Here is a 13,020-nt window from a genome sequence, read left to right as displayed (position 1 = left end):
CCAGCAACCACATGGTGGCTCACAACCATCTGTAATGAGGTCTGGTGACCTCTTTTGTGCCATGCACACAGGCAGAATATTGTATACACGTGATTAAAAATTACAATTATAGTCATTATTTTGTTTCTCAAGACACGATCTTCTCTACAGAGATCCTCCTGCTTGCCTACCAAGTGTTAGGACTAAAGGCGTTCTGCGTAGCAATGCACCACACCTCACTAACCAACTGTTTTAAATGAGAACTTCTTCATAGTCAGATACATTTAAGCCCGGTAGACATATAGGCAATGCAAAAACCTACGGTCAGTATTCCCGAACAACAATAGGAAACTGAACATACAAAGCACCAGAAAACAAGTCTTTTATTAGAACCAGAGAAACCAGGGGAGAGCGCGAACGCAGTCCCCCACTACCACAAATTATGCAGTCGAGTTTCCCGCATTTGGGGAAATCGCAGGGGTCAGCACATCCGGAGTGCAATGGATAAGCCTCGCCCTGGGAAAACCACCTTCGTGATCATGGTATCTCCCCTGCCAGGTAAGTATGAGTTGCTAACCCCACGGCCGCGCCCTCCCTCACGACACACACACTTATAACCGACGGTCACCGCCCTCGCGGTGCCCCCTCGCCGCCCTTTCATGCCGCCCTCCGAGCTCCTCACGGACATCCCATCCGCCCCACGCGGGACGGTCACCGCGCGGGACGCGCCTCGCCGACACCGCCGGACCGGCAGACACTGCGCCACAGCTCATCTGCATACGCCCCGCCCTCCCCTGCGCTCAGAGGCTCTGCCCCGAGCTTCCGCCCAGTGTGCACCCAACTCTAGGACGCGCCCAGAGGGGCCCTCGCCCTGGGCCTGAATGGGGACTGCGCGGACGGCCACACCTCCAGACCTTTACACACAAGCCCCTTTACAAACCACCCGCCGTCTGCGGGCACCGTCTCGGGATGACAAGCTGGGGTGTCGATGCAGTGTTGACGTGAGCCTGCAGTTCCAGCACTAGGACCAAGGGCTCAAAGCCATCCCCGGCCAGGTAGAGACTGTGAGGCCAGCTGAACTACAAGCGGGCCGTGTCTCAGAAGAAAAAAAACAATAATTCACGCGCCCGCGCAGATAGCTTGCTGTGCGAGCCTGGAGACCTCTCTTCTACTCCCAGAATCCACAGGAGGCTTCCAAGAAGCTTTTCTCTGACTCCTATGCTCGAGAGCTCCGTGAAAACAAAACAACACAACGGGGGGAAAGAGCCCACAAACACTAAGTTCTTTCCTTTCGCTCAGTTCAGTTGCTGCTGGGTGTGGAGGTTGCACACCTTTAACCTCCGCATTCCAGAGGCAGAAGCAGGGGCTGGTCGGCAAAGCAGAGGGAGGCAGAGACGCAGAGGGAGCTCTGAGATCGAGGGCCTACTTGTCTATGTCTCAACTCCCATCTTTCTTCTCTGGCAGATACATGGTTTCTCTGGTGCTCAACATTTTTTTGGGAATAGATCAGTGCTGCCAAGAGCAGTCGTGTTTCAAGGCAAAACCCTAAGTTAATTAAATGTCATGTTCTACAGTGTTTTGGAGTCGTTACCTATCTATGTGAAATACAATCCCTATGTATCTAAAAAACCTGATTAGTCTAACTATGAGTATGACAAACATGGATGACTATTTTTTTTATTTATTATTTATTATATATACAAAATAGTCTATCTGTGTGTATGCCAAAGGCCAGAAGAGGGCACCAGACCTCACTACAGATGGCTGTGAGTCACCATGTGGTTGCTGGGAATTGAACTCAGGACCTTTGGAAGAGCAGGCAATGCTCTTAACCACTGAGCCATCTCTCCAGCTCCCATGGATGACTATTGACCTATAATACTTAATACCTGTATAATCTAAAGACTAAGATTTTATATTAGAATATTAAACCATCTTACACAACGGTGCAGTAAATGAGGACAGTGGTCTCAAAATATAAACCATGTGTAAGTATCTTGATCAGAGGTAGAAATGTATAATGGAATATGATAAACCCATCCTAAGATTGTATTAATATACAAAATGTCTTAAACAGAGGTATATGACAAAATAACTTTGCATAGGTGTACAAATATTGTCAAAATAGGAGCATATTCAACATAAATATAATTTGAATCTGTATCAATATACAAAATTTATACCAATGTAAATTTACTATAAATAATAGCTCACGCCGGGCAGTGGTGGCGCACGCCTTTAATCCCAGCACTCAGGAGGCCGAGGCAGGCGGATCTCTGTGAGTTCTAGGCCAGCCTGGTCTACAAGAGCTAGTGCCAGGACAGGCTCCAAAGCTACAGAGAAACCCTGTCTCAAAAAACTAAAAAATAAAAAACAAAACTCACAAGTATTCACTCTATTGCTCACTATTGCTATAAGTGTAATAAGCTCACACTAATCTACCTATATATTGGCTCTTGGCTCATACCCACATCGGGAGCGCCAGAAGGAAAACGCGAATAAAGCTCCAAATTGGTAAAATAAGGGGTTCTTTATTTAAAGGGAGACTTACAGAACACAGTCCTCTGTATGAATGGGAAACAGGAGCCGAATCCAACATCCAGGTGCGAGAAAGGAAACGCACCTTTTTGGTACCAAGGCCACGCCCAACCTGGTCCAGTCTCTGAAACAGCATTGACTAAAGGAGGACCCCATCAAAATATATCTGAGCTACACAACCCTTGCTCTTGTGCGTTCGTGTGTTTGACTTACTTTAAACGGAAGCACAGCAGGGACAGTGAGAGTGGAGGGGAGGAGCGGTCCCCAGAAAGCAGTTCAGCCCCTAAAAGGCTCCAGTGCCGGGTCCAGCTCCTATTCTCATTTCCTACACAACACCACCAGATGGGGCAGGCAAGGAAGCAAGCCTTAACAAAAGCCTGGCCGCAGTCAGCAGCAGGTCGTTAGGGACAGGACCTTAACGGCCATTTCTCCAGCCCACCCTGCTTCAGATAGCAAGTGAAGTCACGCTGGAGGAACGGGCCGTACAAGCAGTGCTTTAAAGTAAGCCACTGAGCAAATCGGTTTCTAATTACTGGTCTTTCCTACTCTGCTTTAAGTGGCTGTGATCCCCCGAGTCCCAAGGCCGAACCTCGGGCCTCTTGTCAGGCAGGTGTCCTCTCTCGCGCTTCTGCTGAGCTGGGAGGGTCGCTGCTCCTCTTAAGTTGTTCCGGGTCTGTAAGCCCTGACTGAGCCTCAAACTCAGTGCAGGCGGTTGATAGGAGACCAGTAGCTGAATTTCTAATTTCTCCTTTTTCCTTTGCAAATTGGATCTCGTTATGTGGTCCTGGCTGGCCTAGACCTCGAGACGTAGACAAGTAGGCCCTCGATCTCAGAGCTTCCTCTGCGTCCCCGCCTCCCTCTGCTCTAACACCCGATTCTGTGTTACCCCCTCGGTACAGTTCGCGTGTCACTGTACCATGCGCAAGTTGGGCAAGGGCCTGGAGATTGAAAGAACACACAAAGAGACCTGGGTCATTTGAGAGGAAAACAGCGAATGCCGTTTATTCAACCTTGGGGAAATCCTTATATACCTCGCTGCTGCACAAGGATTTCAGCCCAGGCAGGTGGGAAATGACCACACCAAAGATGGAGTCAATAATGCCCTACAGCTAATCACCAGGCGGGGCAGGGAGAGCACAGGAACAAACAGAATGTTTTAGCTGGCTGACCAGAAACTGTCCTCAAGATGAACCCCAGGAACAGGGGCAAACCGGGCCCTACACTCTGCCTTGCCTACCAAGCCCATGCCTCTGCCTCTGGAATACGGAGGTTAAAGGTCTGTAACCTCCACACCCAGCAGCAACTGAACTGAGCAAAAGAAAAGAACCTAGTGTTTGTGGGCTCTTTTCCCCCGTTGTGTTGTTTTGTTTTGTTTGTTTTCACGGAGCATAGGAGTCAGAGAAAAGCTTCTTGGAAGCCTCCTGTGGATTCTGGGGGTAGAAGAGAGGTCTCCAGGCTCACACAGCAAGCTATCTGCGCGGGCGCGTGAATTATTGTTTTTTTCTTCTGAGACACGGCCCGCTTGTAGCCCAGCTGGCCTCACAGTCTCTACCTGGCCGGGGATGACTTTGAGCCCTTGGTCCTAGTGCTGGAACTACAGGCTCACGTCAACACTGCATCGACACCCCAGCTTGTCATCCCGAGACGGTGCCCGCAGACGGCGGGTGGTTTGTAAAGGGGCTTGTGTGTAAAGGTCTGGAGGTGTGGCCGTCCGCGCAGTCCCCATTCAGGCCCAGGGCGAGGGCCCCTCTGGGCGCGTCCTAGAGTTGGGTGCACACTGGGCGGAAGCTCGGGGCAGAGCCTCTGAGCGCAGGGGAGGGCGGGGCGTATGCAGATGAGCTGTGGCGCAGTGTCTGCCGGTCCGGCGGTGTCGGCGAGGCGCGTCCGGCGCGGTGACCGTCCCGCGTGGGGCGGATGGGATGTCGGTGAGGAGCTCGGAGGGCGGCATGAGAGGGCGGCGAGGGGGCATCGCGAGGGCGGTGACCGTCGGTTGTAAGTGCGTGTGTCGTGAGGGAGGGCGCGGTGGTGGCAAGAGCAACTCATACTTACCTGGCAGGGGAGATACCATGATCACGAAGGTGGTTTTCCCAGGGCGAGGCTTATCCATTGCACTCCGGATGTGCTGACCCCTGCGATTTCCCCAAATGCGGGAAACTCGACTGCATAATTTGTGGTAGTGGGGGACTGCGTTCGCGCTCTCCCCTGGTTTCTCTGGTTGAAAAGTAGCTTCTAAAAGTCCGTACTGTTGTCTTATTCTTTCCGCTTGCATTATTTACAGGCGACTCAGAGTAATTAGGGTACCACTTGTGGTTTTTTACATAGACTATATATTGTTCCTGAGAAATTGGGTTTAATTTCCTGTAAGAGTTGTGCAGTCCGTGCTCTTAGCCGCCATCTTTTAACTCCGATGTAAATATTGACAAGTACTAATCACGGAAGATTGGAAGACACACTGTCTGGGATATAAAATAATACAACTCTCTGAGGTCCAAGGCAGCTAAGGCCACTACCAGAGATAAGCAATCCAACCAAGCAACCCTCACAAACAAGAAAAAAAACATTAATGGCTTTTGCCTGGGACTGGATTAAGACTAATGTTCTTCCAGAGGATCTAGGTTCAATTAATTCTCAGCCCCCGCATGGCAGCTCACAACCGTTTGTGACTCCCAATTCCAGGCTCTCCAACACCCTCTTCTAGCCACCACAGGCACTCCGCACATGTGGTGCAAAGGCATCCATGCACGCAGGCAAAACATCCATACACACAAGTACTTTTTATAAACCTGCAGTCAGACTTTTCTTTGGTCTGCCAGCTCACAAAAAACAAGGAGACAATAATTGTGAAAGCTCGGCCTATAGCTTAGATATGTTCCTCTTATATAACTTAGCCACACATTTATATATTAATCTACGTTCTACCACTTGGCGTCTCCTTGCACCTCCTGTTCGCTCCCAGTGTCTCCCGGCATCTCCCGTGTGCCTCTTCCTTTGTCTCCCTGGAAAACCCTATACCTCCTCCTGCATATTCAGCTTTACACCAACCACAGCAAATACATCTTCACGCAGTATATAAAAATCCCACAACAAACACTCAAGGAAATTAAACTACAACTGATGATGCCCTTTTTATTATTTACTTTTCCTGTAGATTTTCCACGTAGCCCAGACTGGCCTGGAAATAATATAACCTGGTTCTCGGGCCCTCATCTCTCTTCTTCCTTTTTTCTTTCCCTTTCCTTTCTTCCTCCCTATCTCTCCATTTGTCTCTCTCCCCTTTTCTTTTCTTTTTTTTTTTTTCCTTTTCTTTTCGGTGTGTGTTGGAAGGTGTCTCAGAGTTCCTAACTGGCCTGAACTCTATGCAGACCGGCCTTACACTGGGCTCAAAGAGAGTCACCGAGATCCACCAGCCTCTGTCTCCAAAACCCACTAAAGCGGAGTTCAGCCCTTGAAACTCACATGGTGAAAGGAGCAAATGGATTTCTACAAGGTGTCCTCTGGCACATGTACCCACCAACCCCAAAAATGCGGGAAAATTTAATGTAGGATTTGTGTTTTAATTGATAAAATAAAGGTTCCTTATGCCCTAGTTTTGGTGGAGGGATGTTGTGATAGATTCACGCAGAACATGGTTTAGCATTGCTGATCACGGGCAGAGGAGATAGCAGATCCAACAGGAGCGCCACTCACCTGCTGCCTAGAATTCAAAGTTCAGCGATAGGTTCCAAAGTTACAGCGAAATCTTGTCTCGAAAAAGAAGTATCAAATACATATATGGGTGTTTTGCCTGCATGTATTCCTGTGCAGTGCCCACTGAGGCCAGAAGAAGGCATCGGATCCCCTGAAACACTGCACTGTGAGCGGCTATGTGGGTGCTGGGAATCGAATCCAGGTCCTCTGGAAGAGCGGTTCTTAACCACGAAGCGTCTTGCGCATACACGTCTTGTGAGGTGTAGAAGGTTGCATCGCGCACAGCACGCAGTTTCACAGCTCTCCTCCCGTGCAGACAGTCCTTACAGTCGTCTGAGTTCCCGGAATCTTGGGTGGGGAGGGTGCTGTAGATCATCCATCTGCAGTTGAGTGCTCACAGTTACGTACCGTCAACATTTTGACGAGTTGTGGATCTCTGCAGCGGAGAAATCCTTCTCCGACCAGACAGCTGAGAACAGCACGGATCTTCTGTGTATGAATATACAGTTGGACGTCAATGACCATTTAGCACAAGTTATGTGAGGGGAGTGTATATTGCCAGAGACGGCAAAGCATAGCCTTCTATGCGCGGTTCCTGAGATGCAGGAAGCAGTTCCCTCCAGGCAACCCAGTTGCAGCTAAATGAGCGCGTTACTAGCGGGCTAAGGAGAGAACACCTGAGCCCCGAGGACGGCTTCTACGGAGTCCGCCTATGCAGATGATCTGGCTACAGCAATACATCTATTAGTGTACTTGTTCTTCATGTTCTTTTTTCCTTCCACACCGGTGGCTTCTGAAAGAATGGATGTGCTGTACGGCATTAAAGCCATAAAGGGGGGCTGGAGAGGTGGCTCAGCGGTTAAGAGCATTGCCTGCTCTTCCAGAGGTCCTGAGTTCAATTCCCAGCAACCACAACTATCTGTAATGGGGTCTGGTGCCCTCTGCTGGCCTGCAGGCATACACACAGACAGAATATTGTATACATAATAAATATATATTTTTTTTAAAAAAAGCTGTAAAGGTGGGGTGTAACATGAAGGGCTGGCTTGCTTGTTGGGGTTTCTGTCCCGCTTTCCTGGCCAATCAGCGTTTATTTATAACATGATTGACAGAATACAAACAATTCTGCACCAGTGGGGGGAAATCTGAGTAGTAAAAGAATTGAGGAAATTGGGAGGAAACGCAGAAATTGTTCTTTGCCTGATTATGAAACTTGGCAAAATAATTATACTGAAACAGAAAGGCACTTGTTTGTGACGATTAGTTTCTGAAGAACCTAGGACTTTGGGGTTGTGAGGAGGAACAACAATGGGAAATGTGCGACAATGGAGTAAAACCCACTTATCTATGCCTCTGTAAACCGCAAGTAGTTTTAAGCCTCTGAGGTGAAAGAATTATTTTATTAACTCAGCTAAGAATTAAGAATATAGTAACTGGTATGGGGCTTGGGAACTGGGGAAGCATGATGATGATGTTCTGATTTAAAAGAATCTCTGTATTTTTTGTGAACTGCTTTGTTCATGTAATGATTAACCTGTAGCAAGAAAAGACAATTTCCTTGTGCAAAATTTATACACACACACACACACACACACACACAGACCCTTCTGACAACCCTGGTGAAATTCACTGGCTCAGTAGGTGGCCCTTTAACCTCAGCATTCAGGGGGCAGAAGCCAGCAGATCTCTGAGTTTGAGGCCAGCCTGGTTTACAAATCGAGTTTCAGGACAGCTAGGGCTGTTACACAGAGAAACCCTATCTCAAAAACAAACAAAAAAGCAATCCCCCCCCCCCCAAAAAAAACACTCAAAGCGAGAAAGAAAAAGCAAAAGCCACACAGCAAGATCTTATAAAGGCATTTTCTTGATTGAAGTTCCCTCCCTTCCAGTGAGTGACTCTATCTTGTGTCAAGCTGACATAAATATAGCGAGTATACCAGGCTAGCATTGAATTCACCATTGATCCTGCACCGTTTGAGTGCTGCTGAGATTAAACTTTCTGTCAACTCGACAGGAGTCAACAGAGAGGAGGGAAGCTCAGTTTTGAGAATTTGCTTCTATAAGATCAGCGATAGGCAGGAGAGCCGGAAGAACATTTCTTTATTATGTATACAATATTCTGTCTGTATGTCTGCAGGCCAGAAGAGGACACTAGATCTCATTACAGAAGGTTGCGAGCCACCATGTGGTTGCTGGGAATTGAACTCAGGACCTCTGGCAGAACAGCTAATGCTCTTAACCTCTGAGCGATCTCTCCAGCCCCGGAAGAGCATATCTTAATGGCGAATGTGGGAATACCCAGCCCGTTGTGGGCAGTGCCACCCCTGGGCAAGTGGTCCTGGGTGATCTAAGAAAGTAGTCTGAGCACGTCTCTACGGCCTCTGCTTTAAGTTTCTGCCTCCAGATTTCTGCCTTGAGTTCCTGCTCTGACTTCCTTCAATAGTGATGGACTTGTCCCCCACAAGTTGCTTTTGGTTTTTCTGGTTTTTATCTCGAGTACGGCAGAACGGCATTTTCTTAATTAGCATACCTGGGCTATTGGTCCTGGAGTTGTTGGACTCTAGCGTTCAAACACCGAGGAGTCGCCCTCAGAGACCATCTCACACACCACAGCCGATGCAAAAGCATGAGGATTTTATTAATTCTGTCATGACAGGGTCCCCCAGCATTCGGGAAGCTGAGGGACCCCGAGTAGCTGGTACAGTCTATTTTAAAAGGGGCCACAGAAGCAAGAGGGGGATTGTTCTTTGACTATTCTGATTGGCTTATTCGAAAGGGCTATTACCAATAATTGGAGAGCTGTTGCCAGATCAGATGAGGTAAAAGGTCATTTTGACCCCGTTTCCCAGGGGACCTAACCAAAGCATACATATATGGGTAATTGTTCAGGAACTGAGTACGTGCGAGTGTAGCTGTTAGGTCCTTGGTTCCCAGGGGAGGAGGGGAAGCACTATGGCACAGAGGCTGAGAGGATTCAGAATTGTCAAAAATGGCTTCAGGATTGTCGTAAAGTCTTACAGAGTCTGTAAGAAAGCAGGCTGACCTGAGCTATTATTTCCAGCCCAGCCGTGTCAACACGGTGAGTTCCAGGACAGTCAGGAGCGTCTCACAAGGAAACCCTGTCTCGGCAAAGCAAAAAACCAAAAGAAGAGAAGAAAAAGGAGGAAGGAGAGAAAGCTTGAGTAATCCACGGGGGAAGCCAGCAAGTACAGTGGGCTCTGCATCATCTCCAAGTACCAGGCTCCTCCCGCAGGGAGCTACACGACCAAGCGCAAGAAAAGAAGGCTTTGCCGGGCGGTGGTGGCGCACGCCTTTAATCCCAGCACTCGGGAGGCAGAGGCAGGCGGATCTCTGTGAGTTCGAGACCAGCCTGGTCTACAAGAGCTAGTTCCAGGACAGGCTCCAAAACCACAGAGAAACCCTGTCTCGAAAAACCAAAAAAAAGAAAAGAAAAGAAGGCTTTGTTTTCCAAGAATGGCGTAGAACAGGAGCTTCCCGAGCAATCAGACAAATCACACAACAGCAGGGAAAAGTTACTATCTCAATTCCACAGGACATTGAATACAAATATGACAAAAAATATTTGCCAAAGAAGTGGATATAAAATGACGCTTTCTTTCAGAACCAGCATTATCAGGGGAGAGCGCGAACGCAGTCCCCCACTACCACAAATTATGCAGTCGAGTTTCCCGCATTTGGGGAAATCGCAGGGGTCAGCACATCCGGAGTGCAATGGATAAGCCTCGCCCTGGGAAAACCACCTTCGTGATCATGGTATCTCCCCTGCCAGGTAAGTATGAGTTGCTCCCGCCCCGACCGCGCCCTCCCTCACGACACACGCACTTACAACCGACGGTCACCGCCCTCGCGACGCCCCCTCGCCGCCTTCTCATGCCGCCCTCCGAGCTCCTCACGGACATCCCATCCGCCCCACGCGGGACGGTCACCACGCGGGACGCGCCTCGCGCCTCACTGACACCGCCGGACCGGCAGCCACTGCGCGATACCTTATCTGCATACGCCCCGCCCCGCGCTGCTTTGCTTTTTTTGTTTTTTGTTTTTAAATTCCCCCTTACCCCCCTCCCACCCCACCTCGGGCCACCGCGAGGACGACAGGGTCTCCCCGACCGCACTTTGTAGCCTAGGAGGACCCTAAACCTAGGATCCCGGCGGGGGGCCGTCGTCCACTGCACTCGGGGATTTGATCGTGCCGGGCTTTCTCGTCGTTGGTTGGGCCTTCCCTCATTCAGGCTTCCGGCCTTCAGCCCGATCCTTTCTCAACCGATCCTTTCTCAACCGAGCCTCAACCCTCCTCCCAGCTGGCACTAACTCGTGTGAAGCTGACCTGCTACTCGCCGGCACGGCCCCTTTAATCGACCCCAGCACTCTGGCGGTTCCGGATCGCTGTGAGTTCAGGGCTATAGGTATGGATGGTCTACACATCTCTAGTACAGGCCAGCCAGGGCTACCAGTGAGATCTTGTCTCAAAACCAACAGACCCGCAAACGAGGACACAAACCCATAAACCAGACCTAGAAGGAGCAGTGGGGCCGGAGAAATGACTCGGCAGCTTAGAGCGCTGGCTGCTCCTGCAGAGGACCGGGCTTCCGTGCCCAGCGCTCACCGGGCAGCTCACAGCATCTCCGACCCGATATCCACAGCTCACGGCTCCACCCGATCCGACGTCCTCCTCGGACGTGCACGGGTCCGTGCACACAGGTGGTATGGCACACATGAATACACATAAAATAAAATTTAAAAATGTTAAGTGGGGTAGGGGCTCCTTGCGGATACTCAGTCATGAAATCCAGGAGGCGACTTCTCCCAGGTGCCAGTGATCCTGGGTTCCAGGGCCGAACTTCAGGCACCTTCAGAGGCCAGAGGAGGGAAGCCGCCGGAAGAGGTTTGTGAGCCAGCTGACATGGATCCATCCAAAGGTGGGTGGTCCTCTGCAGGATCAACAACAGCTTTTAGCTGCCGAGACATCTTGCCAGCCTCCATAGTATTCAATAAGTTCATGAGGCAGCGACCTCCACAGGAGCAGGCCCACGGGAGCAACCGCCGAGGGAGTAGGCCCGAGCCAGGGACCTCCGCCCCGGGAGTAGGCCTGAGTCAGCGACCTCAGCCTGAGCAGACCCGACGCAGTGAACTCCACAGGAGCAGATAGGTACAAGAGAGCTACCGCTGACAGATCAGGCCCAAGGCAGCGACCTCAGTGGGAGCAGCCCCGTTCGACTCCCCGACTCCCGGTATTGCGGAGAGGAGCGACCTCCGTGAGTGCTGAGTGACCTCCAGAGACAAGTGACCTCCAGGTTGACTGGAACCTTGGCCCTGAGTGCACCACGAAGAGCAGCAGAGCCTTGGATCCGCTAGCACCAAGAAGACTGAACACCAGAGACACAGTCCAAACTACACCAATCAGAGGAAAAGATGGATAGACAAGGTAAGAACACACTCAACACCAAAAAGAGCAATACGACACCAATAAAAACTAGTGGCCCTACAAATAGCATAAAATATCTCAGAGTAACTCTAGCCAAAAAAGTGGAAGACTTGTATGACAAGAACTTTAAGTATTTGAAGAAAGAAATTGAAGACACCAGAAAGTGGAAAGATCTCCCATGCTCTTGGGTAGGCAGAATTAATACAGTAAAAATGGCAATTTTATTGAAAGCAATCTACAGATTCAACACAATGCCCATCAAAATCCCAGCACAATTCTTCAAAGACCTCGAAAGAACAGTACTCAAATTCATATGGAAAAACAAAGAAACCCAGCTTAGCCAAAACAATCCTTGGCAATAAAAGAACTTCTGGAGGCATCACAATCCCTGACCTCAAACTCTACTACAGAGCTACAGTACTGAAAACAGCCTGGTATTGGCATAAGAACAGACAGGAGGACCAATAGAACAGAATAGAAGACCCGGATATCAATCCACACATCTTCGAACACCTGATAAAGAAGCAAAAAATATCAAATGGAAAAACAAAGCATATTTAACAAGTGGTGCTGGCATAACTGGATATCAATATGTAGAAGAATGAAAATAGATCCATATCTATCACCATGCACAAAACTCAAGTCCAAATGGATCGAAGACCTCAACATAAAGCCAGCCACACTACACCTCATATAAGAGAAAGTGGAAAGTACACTTGAACGCATTGGCACAGGGAACCACTTCCTAAATAGAACCCCAGCAGCACAGACACTGAGAGAAACAATAAATGGGACCTCCTGGCCGGGCGGTGGTGGCGCACACCTTTAATCCCAGCACTCGGGAGGCAGAGGCAGGCGGATCTCTGAGTTCGAGACCAGCCTGGTCTACAAGAGCTAGTTCCAGGACAGGTCCAAAACCACAGAGAAACCCTGTCTCCAAAAACCAAAAAAAAAAAAAAAAGGACCTCCTGAAACTGAGAAGCTTCTGTAAAGCAAAGGACACGGTCAACAAGACAAAACGACAGCCATCAGAGGTCTGATCTCCAAAATATACAAAGAACTCAAGAAATTGGACACCAATAAAAAATGGAGTACAGACCTAAACAGAGAACTCTCAACCAAGAAATCTAAAATGGCTGAAAGACACTTAAGGAAATGTTCAACATCCTTAGTCATCAGAGAAATGCAAATCAAAACAACTCTGAGATTCCATCGTACACCTCTAAGAATGGCCAAGATCAAAAACACTGATGACAACTTATGCTGGAGAGGTTGTGGGGAAAGGGAACACTCCTGCATTGCTGGTGGGAGTGCAAGCTGGTACAACCCCTTTGGATGTCAGTGTGGCAGTTTCTCAGAAAATTAGGAAACAA

General features: G+C 49.2%; 3 non-coding genes across 3 annotated transcripts; 1 reads left to right on the top strand and 2 right to left on the bottom strand.

Moving 5' to 3' along the window:
• Positions 1-381: 381 nt before the first annotated feature.
• LOC121452623 lies at positions 382-545 on the bottom strand. The gene has a single exon (XR_005974870.1). It is a non-coding gene; the product is annotated as a U1 spliceosomal RNA (small nuclear RNA).
• Positions 546-4,558: 4,013 nt separating this feature from the next.
• Positions 4,559-4,722, top strand: LOC121452622. Its single transcript, XR_005974869.1, has one exon. It is a non-coding gene; the product is annotated as a U1 spliceosomal RNA (small nuclear RNA).
• A 5,116-nt stretch (positions 4,723-9,838) lies between these two features.
• LOC121452621 lies at positions 9,839-10,002 on the bottom strand. Its single transcript, XR_005974868.1, has one exon. It is a non-coding gene; the product is annotated as a U1 spliceosomal RNA (small nuclear RNA).
• Positions 10,003-13,020: the final 3,018 nt, after the last annotated feature.

This window comes from Microtus oregoni, unplaced genomic scaffold (genome assembly GCF_018167655.1).
Source record: "Microtus oregoni isolate MIOR12 unplaced genomic scaffold, Mior012 000009F_ref0000495, whole genome shotgun sequence".
Taxonomy (NCBI): domain Eukaryota; kingdom Metazoa; phylum Chordata; class Mammalia; order Rodentia; family Cricetidae; genus Microtus; species Microtus oregoni.
This window is presented reverse-complemented; position numbering and strand designations above follow the sequence as displayed.